This window comes from Drosophila mojavensis, unplaced genomic scaffold (assembly GCF_018153725.1).
Source record: "Drosophila mojavensis isolate 15081-1352.22 unplaced genomic scaffold, ASM1815372v1 contig_36, whole genome shotgun sequence".
Lineage (NCBI taxonomy): Eukaryota > Metazoa > Arthropoda > Insecta > Diptera > Drosophilidae > Drosophila > Drosophila mojavensis.
In genome coordinates, this window is record NW_025318858.1 from 3,212,104 (window position 1) to 3,225,144 (window position 13,041).

The 13,041-nt window shown below is 33.8% G+C and overlaps 1 protein-coding gene and 1 long non-coding RNA gene across 5 annotated transcripts in view; both read right to left on the minus strand.

Moving 5' to 3' along the window:
• Positions 1-7,105, minus strand: part of LOC6575878 (leucine-rich repeat and fibronectin type-III domain-containing protein 3) — a 72,089-nt gene extending 64,984 nt beyond the window's left edge. For 2 of the 3 annotated variants that reach the window (XM_015164867.3, XM_002001846.4), the window contains exon 1: positions 6,764-7,105. The gene's annotated coding sequence lies outside the window, so the exon portion shown is untranslated. The remainder of the gene's footprint in view (positions 1-6,763) is intronic. The other variant, XM_015164866.3, reaches the window with a different exon arrangement.
• Positions 7,106-7,194: 89 nt separating this feature from the next.
• LOC122757287 lies at positions 7,195-9,427 on the minus strand. Of its 2 annotated transcripts, none has more exons than XR_006357266.1 (2): positions 9,289-9,427; positions 7,195-7,337 (listed from the first exon to the last, which is right to left on the minus strand). It is a non-coding gene; the product is annotated as an uncharacterized LOC122757287 (long non-coding RNA). The 2 variants fall into 2 exon arrangements; XR_006357267.1 differs by having other exon boundaries at positions 9,229-9,427.
• Between the last annotated feature and the right edge of the window lie 3,614 nt (positions 9,428-13,041).

The window sequence follows — 13,041 nt, forward strand, 5'->3', positions numbered from 1 at the left end:
AGCGAAATGAATTAAAATAATGCAAATGAGCCACACAAAATAAACTGCAAGAGTTCCGCCGAAGGAACTCTTTCCACCCCTTTCCACGCCCCCTCACCGTTTGCACCGTTTGCATCAATGGACGAACGGAGCCAGGGGGCCGGCTAGCTCGACCGTTCGGTTCAAGCAGCTGCTGTTGAGGGCAGCTTGACTCTCGAGTGCTAAAGAATTGCCAACAATGAGCAAAGTGACAACAGAGAAAAGGAGAGCGAGAGAGAGAGAGAGAGAGAGTGCGAGAGAGGGGCAACTGTAATGAGATGAATGTGCTGCAGATATACACTGCAATAAAAGCGACCTTCCCCCTTCGGTTGCCTTATAAATCAACTGTGAATCGAGCTGTTGGCAGCTTACTTAGTTAAGGCCAAAGATGAAAGATAAACGAGCTGCACTTCAAATTGTCACAGATTCTGTGGTTAAACAATCTAATTATAATAAAATATATATATATATAGGTGATATTTTATAATAATAACAAATTAGAAATGAAATATATGCAAATATATAAATTGTTTAAACATTAATTATAATTATAATAAAAATTAAAAAAAAAATATATATATATTTTTATTTATAAATATATTCGATCAGAAAAAAATAAATATTTTGCTAAACATATTTCATTTTTACTTATCTAATTAATTTTTATTTGATTATAATTTAAATGAAATATAAAAGCCATTTTGAATTTAAACACATTTACACAAGATAATTTTTATTTATAAAATGTTTGTATATTATAAATATATATACATGTAAATAGTAAAAGCATATATAAATAACATTAATAATAGAATATGCTTAGCTCTAAAAGCCCCGAAATGCAAACGATTGTCAAGCAGCGGTCTTTGTGTATACAAATTCCATGGAATTCCATGTCGCATTTCCGCTGAATAACATATACATACACATACATACATATAACTATGTATGTGTGCGTCAGTGCAGCTGCACAAAACACGTGCCAACTGTCTAATGTTGGCCATTTCCTGTTAGCCGAAACCTCAGAAAAACAGCCAACACGAAGCATTCTAAAATGCATAAAGGGCAACAACTTGTGCGTCAGCAGCAGCAGCAGGCAGCAAAGGGGGCGGGGCAGACATAGTTGAAGTATGTATATATACATATATTATATAAATCATATATAGTAAATATACTTATATATCTGCGTGCATAACTATGGCCTATGGCTGTGTCGCTTTCCTTGTAAAACGTGCCACGGAAATGGGGACTAACGAAAAAATACCAACAGCAGTTGAGTTAGAGAGAAACGAGATATAAACTAGATGATGAACTAGCAGTTGCTCTATTCACTATAAACTAAATAGAACTCTGAACTAAACTGTAACTAATTGATGAACTAGCTGTTACTATATTAATAATATTTTGTAATTATTATAGCTAGAAATGCTCTGTAAACTCACATAATTGGCTTGGTCAAATCTCGGTAGGCTTTAGACTAGTCTTGTCTGCATATTAGAAAACATAATTTTGCTCTTCTTCTTATCTCTTGCTTGAAAATTTGTTTCAATTATATTTCCATCTGAAACTCTCTTTTATAGCCCAAGCATTTTTTATTTCTTGGAATGACTTTTTACATAAATGCTATATAAGCTTTGAAAGGCTGTTTCCATCAATAAATTTATTAATTTGTTATCTTCTTTTGTTTGTTTTTTTTTTTTTTTTTCTATTTTCAACGTGTATCTTAAATATTTATTAGGCAACACTGTCTGCCATGGTATAATATTTTCTTCGACACTTTTTAGAATGGTGTAAGATCTTTCTCATAGAATAGTTCTCTCTTCTATTTACATACACACATCTGAAATGAATTTAAAATATTTTCTGTAAATAATTTTCTCTCAAGACCAGAAATTCAAATATTCTTATCTTATCCATATACAAAGTAAGAAGTAAATAAAAGATTCAGGCTGGGTTTTGTCTAATATCCAGCGAGAACTTCTTTATACTCTAGAAAAATAAAATTTTTAATACGATATTGCTTTCACATGAGATGCTATATTTTCTTGCGGTTCTTTGCTGCTTTCGCTCTTTTCTCAATTTTTTTTCAAGTTTCGCTATCAAAAATTTTGTAGATCACCCCAACGTAATGTGTTATAGAACAATTTGATATGCATACTTTTGATATTTACATACTTATAATATGCTAGTTATATTTTCCATTAATATTAATTAATTTACCTTTTCTGTCAGATTTACGTTTTACCGTTTAGCCATTTAACTCACATATCATTGAAATAAATACAACTAAATTAGAAGGCAGGCATACTAAAGTAATTCACTGCACGTTCCGCTTGTTAGGCACGTTTCTAGCCAACATTTTTCGAGGGTATTAAAATATGTTAATAATGCGCCCAAGCCAAGAGCTAAGCCAGCGTGATAAACGTGATAAACGTTCTGCTGGATGAATGACCTCTAGCCTTTATCGCTCTTGCTCTCTCTCTCTCTCTCTCTCTCTCTTCCTCTCTCTTTCTTTGTATGCTACACTCTCTCTTTCTGCTTAACCAAAAAATTAGTTACAGCTGCAAAGCTGCGAGAAATGCCCGAGTAAATATTTAATAGTGCGTTCATCCTCGCTCATAGGCTTCACGATTTGCCTCTCTCACTTGGCTGGCTGCATCATGTGTGTGCTGCATCTTCAGTTGCTTCTATTTGCTGCCTATGTTTGTCTCGCCTGCTTCTTCTTCTCCTTCTTCTTCTTTGACTATGACTTCTAGTTCTGCTTCTTTTTGTTGTTTGTCTGGCATTTCTTTTGAGTTCATTGCCGCAGCCCAGAGCCGAGTCGAGTCGAGTTCGGTTTCTGTTCTGGTCAGCCACTTGCACTGTTTTGTTCTTTTATTTCTCTCGCTTTGCATCTGGCAACTGGCAACACCATCATCATCATCATTAACTTCACTAACATCATCATTGTCTTCACTTGACTACCCTTCTGGCTTGGCGTGTTCGTTAGTTCGCCTGGCATAGTCGGCGATCATAATTCAATTATGCGATCCACAGTGGGAAACATTTCCATTCTCTGTTATTTTTTGTTGTTGTTTCTACTTCTCTTCTACATCTTTAACTTTTTTTTTTCTAGTTCGTTTGTTTCATTTTCATTTTGGGGGAAGTCAAGAGTTATCTGGCGGCACCTACAAATTAGTTGGGTTAATGCCTGAAGCAGGAAATGCCCATTCAGAGCTGTACTTAGAGCTGTAAGTTGAACTATTTAGCCAAAGCGCAATGGGCAAATGGTTATTTGAAGTGTGGGAAAAACTGGGAGACAAAAACAGACAAACTAGTTGGAAAATTAGAAAACAAGTGATTTGGCATAATTTCTGAATTTGTTCTTAAAAGCCGCATTTGTTGAACTGGAAATTATGAAAAGCTTTTTGTACTTGAAATTACTTAAAAGCAAAAATTGTAGAAAGATATTAAAAAATTTAGCTTTTTAGATAAATTGGGAATTCTAATCGAACTTTGAGATTGCAAAAGTAATTTTTAATATACATATATAAAATTTAAAAAATATTCAAATGTGTATATATTTGCAAGCAATTTTGCAATAGATACAATTAAATAATATTAAACGAAATTTTAAAGCTTTATATCAATCGGAATTAATAAAAAGCAATTTTCTTTTCTTTTAAATCCCTTGTTATGTATAATTGTTTTACGTTTTTAAGTTTAAAATATTATCAAAAATTTAATATATATCTGATTGAAGATAGGATAAATTGAATGAAGGTTTTTTTTAGGCTCATAATATTCTTGAATAATTTAAATTTATATTAATATGATTTTGGAAAGAATAATGAAATGCACATGCATAATATTATTTAATTATAATATTTTTAAATTAAAATGAACCACTGTGCCTACTGCTTGCGGTTTCTAAGCGTTACACACACACTCGCATACACACACGCACACACACAGAGACTGTGGAGCTGGTTGCAGACGAGATTTGCACGCTTTCTTCTCGACTTAGGCCGCGAGACTTTCGTCTTTCAAAACATAATTCTACAACGGCGGCACCTTGGCACATTTTTCACATATTTTTCGAGTTCACGCGAAAGATCAGACAGACAGCAAGTAAGAGAGATGGAGAGAGAGAGAGAGAGAGAGAGAGAGAGAGAAAATGGTGTCGCAGCAAACGAGTTGGCCAAAAATGGAAATGGAAAAAAAATAATCCCAATTGCTGCTAATGATGGCCAGAGAGGCTGTGCTAACTGAGCCACAGTCATCACCAAAGGGTCGAGCTTAGGGTATGAGCGAGGTAGTAAACTCTGTTGCTGGCCCAACACACATTTTGACTTTCATTTCTTTATACAGTTAGACACTTTTATTGTGCTTTACATTCTTCTGTGTGTGCTTTGCCCTTGCCTTTGACTCACTGTTTACTTCTGCTTTTGCTTCTTCTTCTTCTTCTGCTGCTGCTGTTGCTGTTGCTGCTGCTGTTTAACTTGAACTTTTCTTCAATTTCTATTTTTACGAACGATAACAACTTTTGCTTTATATGTGCCATGTGCAATATTTTCGACAACAACAACAACAACAACTACTACTACTCTAACTCTCAACTGCTGCCTTTGTGACCCTTTGTGCTCTTTGATTTTTATACTCATTTCCGAAAGTGAAATGAGCATATTCGTCTTGAGCAATATTCGGTATGCAGTCTGTTCGTATGGGGTAAAGCCGAATTTTCTACAGCTATAGAGCTTGAATGACTTCACATTCTCAATTGTGGGCGTGTCAGCATTCTGGTCAGCGAATGAGTATTCTGCAGTCGTTAATGCCCGACTGCAACGTTCTAACTAGTTGTTTTTGTTTTCGCTTTTTACGCATTGCCAGCACACGAGCTGCCATTTTATCTTTATTTTCCCAATTTTCATTTTCTCTTTTCTTGACCCGAACAACTTTTGCCAGACTCTGCTGATTATAGCAATAGAATATGTCTTCTACATAGCAAATATGTGCATGCATAAATATTTATTTGTTTATTTACAAGCAAAGCTGCATAGGAATTGGCCTTTGTGGGCAAAAGTTGAGCAAAATGCGAAATTGAGATTACGCAAACTAGCAAATGATTTGTATTATATTTATACAAATCACATTTAAATGAATATAAATTACTAATTCTTATAAACACAAAATGAGAATTAAGTTAATTGAGGCAGTGCTTAATATTTTCAATCTACTCATCTATATATGTAGGCATAAAATAATTCTGTATATATCTAAGCAAAATTATTTAAATTGCTTCTCACATTTAAAGCTCATTCAAAATCTGTCCCTAAGCTCGGCATTTAAAATAAAATACCAAAATTAAAATAAAACCAAAAACAAAATTAAGATAGGGGTCTTCCATTGAAGCTATCCTCCAAAAAAAATGATGCCGAAAAAAATGCGCTGAATACAATTTTTTTTTTTTTTTGGCACAAACCAAAACAATGTGCCACGTTTTCCTCACTCACACACACACACACACACGCAGAGCAATACAAAAGGAAGGAAAAAACCACTTAGGATTTTCAGGGCTATGGCTGCGATTTTGGTTGCAGGCCGCCCGCTGGAAGTCGCCTCCTGCCAGCCTCCTCCCCCCAACCCCCCATCCCCTGCCTAGCGCAACAAATGAAAAACTCGGCACGCTTATCGAAACGCACGAAATTCAGTTGGCAGCCCGCGCAGACACTTGTGCATATTAATTGCTTATTGAGCAGGCCCGAGGGGAGGCTCCAAAAAGGGGTTGTCGCCGGGGTGTATAGGGGTCTGTGGAGGGCACTGAATGGTTCGGGCGAAGAGGGCTTTAGGTTACTCAGCGCTGCGCTGCGCTGAAAAGAAAGCAAGCGCCCATGGGCGCTTTTGTTGATACACTTGACAGAGAGTTGCATTACTTTGTCACGTAGCGTGGAGCAGCTCTCGACTTGGAGGAGTTGGAGCTGCGCCAAAAGGGCTGCATATACTCGTGCTAGCTAGAGGAGCAGCGAGAGCCAGAGGTTTACTATCGCTTAATGCTAATTAATCTTTAATTTTCAGAAAAATCAGCTATTAGAGATCAACTCTGATTAGTTAAATGTGACTTTCATTATATCTAAGATACCATTATATGACCAATATATCATATGTGTTCGATATGTTTGAGCATATATCAAGTGAAATTGTATATCTTATATAAAAATGAATAAAAATATTTGATATGGGTTAGAATCATTTCAGAAAAATTAATTAAACTTCATGCTTTCTGAGAATACAGCCAAAGGAAATAGCTTATATTAAATATAAATAAGGAATATTGGGAGCTTGTATTATAAATACCAACTAAATCATATGACATTATGCTAAGCAAATATCATATTAATTTTTTTCTGTTCCATTCTAATCTTGTCTTGCCAATCTATCATATCAAATGCCAAATATTTTGACCACCCTAATATTTTATACTACTAGAATTATCAGGGTATATTAGCTACAACTAATGGATTTTCATAGTAGTACATCCTGCTCTACATACACCCTCGCTCTCTCTCCCACCGTCTCCCTCTCTCACTCTCCCTCTCTCTCTCTCTTCCACTTCTTTGTTGCTCAACTGCTGTGCTCTATGCGTATTCTTCAGCATCGCCTTTTTTATTATTCTTTTATCAGTTTTTCAATCAGTCAATGCTGGCGTTGCCTCTCACCCCTTATGATTCATTCATTCATTTATTCACTTCATTCATGCACTGCTCACCTGTGTTGTTGTTGTTTGGTGTTGCTGTTCGTTGTTGTTTTTGTCACTGCCTAGTGGAAACAAGCGTTTTCCTGCCTCTGGGCTCAAAAGGGATTCTTTTTTGGTTCGGGTTTTCGGGCCTTCAGTTCTTTCTGTGTATATACATATATATATGTTTATCGGCTATATATATATAACAATTTTTTTTTTATTTTTCACAGGGTAGCTTTCGTTGTTGTTGTTGCAGCCACTTGTGCGCTTTTATTGCCGCTTGGCCCTTTTCTGGTTGACAAAACGCCCGCGCTTTAAATTCTTTTTTTTTTTTTCTTTTTTTTTTTTGTGTATTTTGTTTTGGTTTTTATATTTTTTACGTTTTATTTTTTAATTTTTTCTACCAGAATTTCTCGTGTTTTGGCTTTTTAATCTTTTATTTCTTTTTTAATTTTTTTTTCGCGTCGTTTGGTTTTTTGGCTTTGTAATTTTCACGTTTTCCGTTGCCGCGTTTGTCGCTGTTGATTTTGCTCGCTAACCCTGCAGGTGTTTTCTTGTTGTTGTTGTTGTTGCTGTTGTTGTTGCTGTTGTTGCTTATGGCAACCTGTTTGGCCAAACAATTAAAAATATTTATTAAATGTTTGATTAAAGGCAACAACAACAATTGCGTGATCCAACATGCGAAATTATTGGCTAATGAGCTTACTCAATTACGGCTAAAATAATGATAATTTAGTTTAAAAAAAAAATTGTTTAATAAAAAAAAAAAAAAACAAAAATTTATTAAATTTTCTAATAATTGACAATCATTAAGTGAGATTAAATATGAATTAAAATATATATATATATATATATATATATATATATATATATATATATATATATATATATATATATATATATATATATATATTTTTTTTTTTTTTTTTGTTAATTATGCAAATTTAAAAAGAAAGAAACAAAACATAGAAATATGTATTTAAATTTTGGAAACAAACTTTAAAAAAAAATCATCTTTTTTAATGAACTTTTCATAATGAAATATGTCTATATATCTATAGCCAAACTAAATATATTTTGTATAGTCAGTATTCTATTAGAACAAAAAATTAAGATTTAAAAAATTATTTTTTTTGTTTTGTATTTCATAAAAAAATACAAAATAAATGAAATATACAATCATTTTAAACAATTCTTATCATCATTTTTTATATATTTAATATGTACCAATAATAAATTATGAAAACTTTTAAATTGATTTTATGATTTTATTTTTGCATAATAATTTCTTAATAAAATATGTAATGTGTATTTAAATAATTGTAATAAATTTTATAATTTTAAGAATTTTATGAAAAAAACAAATTGCCATTAAACAATAGCATGTAAATTCATTTTAAAACTATGAATTCCAATTTATATTATTAAATAAATATTTAATAGGAAATAAATAATTTAGGATTCAAGAATATTTGGGACTAAAAGTTGCTTTGTTTCCGTGTGTTTGCCGCGTTGGGGTCATAGCAACAACAACAGAAAAAATTTGCATTAATCAGGTTCTAATCAAGTAATTTTTGATCAACTCAGTTCTTTGTTTATAAATTTGTATGCTTGTTATAAATATTTCATCCCATAACTTGTTTAAGACAACAACAAATGCCGTTCACAATCAACAATCGAATTAATTAACGGTTATTCGGTTTCGGTACAAGAAGTCGGTCAATTTATGTCTGCAGAGGCCCAAGTTTAGCTTTAAATTTAATTAAGAGACGAGACTCGAGAGCAAGAGAGCGAGCGCCGAAGACACCCGTTTGTTAATGATAATCATGATAATCATGATGAAGAAGGAGAACCAGCTGAAGCAACAGCAACTTGGCGTCTGGAGTGGCTTTCTAAACAGCTAGAGCCGCCGTCGCCGCACGCTTCGTTGGCCAGCGGGCAGCGGATGAGCAGGAGAAAGAGGAAGACAAAGAACGAACAGCAGCGGCAGCAGCGGCAGCGCAGTAACTGGCCAACACTCGAGAACAACAAGAAACAAGAAGAACTAGCGCCCCGGCAAGAGCAAGACCGTAATGGGGAGAGACGATATACTGCTGGATGAAAACTATCTAACCGCTAACGGTAAACAAAAACGAAAAGCTTCTATCGATAGCCAAAGCAGCGGCTGCGGCTGCGACTGCAGCTGCATGGACTGTAGTGCTTGTGGGAGGAGGAGGGGGAAGCGCCGTAACCGGGCGACGTCACGCGGCGCGCGCTTAAAATTCTTGCATGCAAGCCAATTATCAAAGCGGTTTGGTTCGGGTATCGACTATTGGTATCGAGTTCAAATCAAAACGGTTCGGAACAAAAAAAAAAATTGAATGTCAAAGAATAGAGAACAAAACTGGTTTTTAGCGTTTGAACAGGATTTGTGTTGAATTTTATGGCATATGTGTAAAAAATGTAAATAAAAACAAAACACACGCACAAAGATGACGTGCTTAGCACACACATACACACACACACAAGCACACATAGACGTAGACACTGATAAATGACACGAGAGGTTAACACACCGTTAGAAACCGTAGCAAAGTAGTAGCCGCTGCGTTGCGACGCGCTCAACACTTGGCAGGTGACTGAGACAAGCGCCAGCAGGCCACAAGCCAAGAACTGAAATAATAAAACGGAAATACGAGCTGCGCTGCCAGCGGACCAGCAGCAACAGCAGCAGCAGAAGCAGCGGCCAAGAGCAGCAGGCCAAACATGCTGCAACAGCCTTAACAGCAGAGCCGAAGTTGTACTGTTATGGTCGGAATACGAAGCTAAAGCAGCGACGCGACGCAGCGCTGACTGCGCAGCTCAGACAACAGAGCGTCAAGCCACTGTTAGGCGGCGCGCTGCTGTTTATTAACATAGCGGCGTATTCAAATTGCGAAACAAATATTTGTATGCATTTATTTTTGGATTTAAAGACCATATCGGAGACTTAATTACTTTTCACTCTTTTTTTTTTTGGATCGGTCGAAATATTGATGCTAATTAACATGCAACCGTAATCAAAAGCATTTAGTGTGGCTGCAATTATCTCGAGGAAATGCAGAGGAGCATTTAAACCAAAAAACAAAATAAATAAATAAAAAGTTATTCGCATTCAAAAATGATTAAAAGCTTGCGGCAAATTATGCAAAAATTATAAACAATAGGAAATGAAGGTAAAATGAAGGTGAGCGATATGTTAGAGCTTGTGGTAAAAGTATTGCTAAATTGCTTGTCAAATATTTTGTAATAATTAATTGTATACAAAAATATTTTTAAATTTAATTTATATAAATGTTAAATTTATAAATTTAATTTTTATATTTTTAGCATGGACGTATATAAATTATATATATAAATTTATGATATTCATTTTTTATTATTTAAAAATTCCAAACATTATTTAATTATAATTTTAAAATCGCTTTTATATAAATGCACAAAAAATATATATAGATGTATATTTTACAGCTTCTATTTTATTCAAATGTAAAATATAAATAAATATATTTACTAAGCATATAAATATTTTTCTCTATTTTATTTAATTTTTTTTTTTATAAAATTTTTGATAAAATAAAATTATTTATTATTTTTTAATTGTAGAAAATCTTTAATTTATATCTCAAATATATTTTATTTTATTTATTTTTTTTTATAACTAAGAACAGTATTAAATGAAAATACCTTCAAGCAATATGGTATATGTATATACATACATAATATCCACAATTCTATCAAATATCTACCATCTATTTCTCTTGCTCTCGGGAAACTTCAAAAATTTAATTAACATAAATTTCGCCAATTGCAAACCAAATTCAGCTCCCAAAACTTTGAAGCCACGTGTTAATATAAGGCGTTTGTCGCCAGTCAGCGAGCTGTTACCGCAGAGCTGTTAAAGTGCGCTTAACATGCGCTGTAAGCCGCATAGTTTTGGGCAAATTAACAGCTGCAACAACTGCTAAGTAGCTCAACTCTCTACATAATTAGCTGGCATTTATATATGTTGGCCAAATAGTTTTGGCCCTCAAGACAAGCAACAACAAAAAAGCTAGACTTGTGCACCTGCTTGTAAATAGCTGAGATACCTTGTTCTGACTAGTAAAAAATTTTGGTTTCTTGTTAAGATTTTCCGACTGAAGTTCGAGTTATGCGCACAATTTTTCATATACCTTAGAATGAGAGAAAGGTAAGAAGAAGAGGTGGGGTTGTGTGTGGGTTGTGGTTAGCCTGCGGCAAAAGTTTTCAAATATGCCAAACACACACACACACACACACCCACATAGACGCACACGCACACCAATATTTATATATAGAGCCAACAGTCAATGCTCAGATGATGGAAATTCGTGAACACTTAAAAGTGAATTGTTAAGTTCTCCTTTTTCTTGAGAACTGTGACTCTTACTTGGATGCCATATTAGCATCGATAAGAATAACAGAGAACGCAACGAGATGTACAAGTCGCAGACGTTAACAACAAAAGGATATCCTGCCAGGTGGCAGACGGCAACAAGGAAGCAGCGACGATAAAGACCTAGCCAAAAAAAATAAATAAAATAAAATAAAAAATCATATACATACATACATATATATAGATACATATATACATGTATATAAATATGTATATCTGCCGTCAACGACAGTTTTCATCATCTACATTGCCACGCCCACCGCTCACCGCCTACGCCGGAAGGACGAGCGTCGCACGCCTCGCTAGATTACGCAAAGCAAAAAAAGTATATATATATATTGTCGGAAAATTAACGCATTAAATTTGCTTGGATGGCAACGCATGTGAATCTGCGATTCTTGACTACGAACATCTCACACCTAGTACTTTGTATCTTCAGCTATATACTTTTTTTTTTCTTTTCTCGTTTACAAATTAAGCTATTAGATACGCATATTAATGCTCTGTAGTTGGTAAGTGGCCTGAGATGGGTCGTCTCGTTCTGCAGCTGAAGATGGTTTTCAGTATCGAGGATTATCAGATTCCAGTTTATATAAAGAGAAAAAGTAATGTCATTTGGTTGGTCACTAATTATAGAGATTTCTTATTGTGAATATACAGTATATATATTTTATTTTAAAGAATAGCTCTGCCTAGCTAAGTCTTTACATTTGAGAATCTATATATCGTTCACATAAGTCTGTATCTGTTAGTCATAGCTTGTCTCTCTGTCTCTGTTTGGTAGTACAATAGCTTGAATATACATATACATAGGTGATCAGATAAAATCGATATATGATTCATTATAAATCGATTAATATCAAACTAATACACAATTATTTAATTTCAATTTGAAGCTGTCATTCTGAAACCAAAACCTAATATAAAGTTAGTTACTTATTCTTACTTTCAATTTCGAATCTCTCATCTCTCATCATATACAGGGTATTTCTTCGCCCGTCATTTCCCCATTTTTGTGCTCACCTATTTACATTTTTTATAAATTGCTTGCGCTTAAAGTTTCTAATGAGCCCATTTTTGGCAGCTTTCTATAAATATATTGCCCCTGCTCCACTAGGTCTGCGTTAGCTTCTTCTTCTTCTTCCTCTTGCTAGCTGAAATTGGAGCCCTCGGCTCGTACCTCGTATCTGTGCCGCATAAATTGTCGTCAATTAATTTGTTTATAAATTTACTTCACCGCTAATTACCGGAAAGCGTTTATTTTAATAAATGTTTATGCAATTATTTACAATGTTTCCATCCAAATATTTCATAATTGCCAAATCTCAATTGCTAATTGCCAAAATTTGTGTAAATTGCATTAGAGCTTTTACAAATTTAATGCACGCGACGCGTTACGATGTCACATAATTACAATTTAGAAACCGAATGAGTTTTCTAAAATAAAGTATACGTATAAAAATGAGCAAATATTATAATATTAAAAAAAAAGTGTTGTAAAATACATATAGATTTTTATTATTATTTTTATTTATCTAGATACCTATCTTATATGTAGATATGATCATTTTTTATTTTTATAATTCATATACGTATGTATAAATAAATACTATAGGCGTCCTTCTGCCTTCTACATACATTTAACATATCCTGATTTCGCATTTTAGTAGGTTCTGGGCATACAAAATAAATTCAAAGGCATTAAAGATTTTATATTAACAACTTTACATTCACAATTTATTAAAAACAAATTAAATAAAAAAAATATTTTTTTCTTTTTATAAAAAGTTTGAGTAAGAATATAATAATTTAATTTAATAAGTGATTTTTGCTCTGCTCTCTGCGCTCCTATTTATATACGAGTCTAAAATAT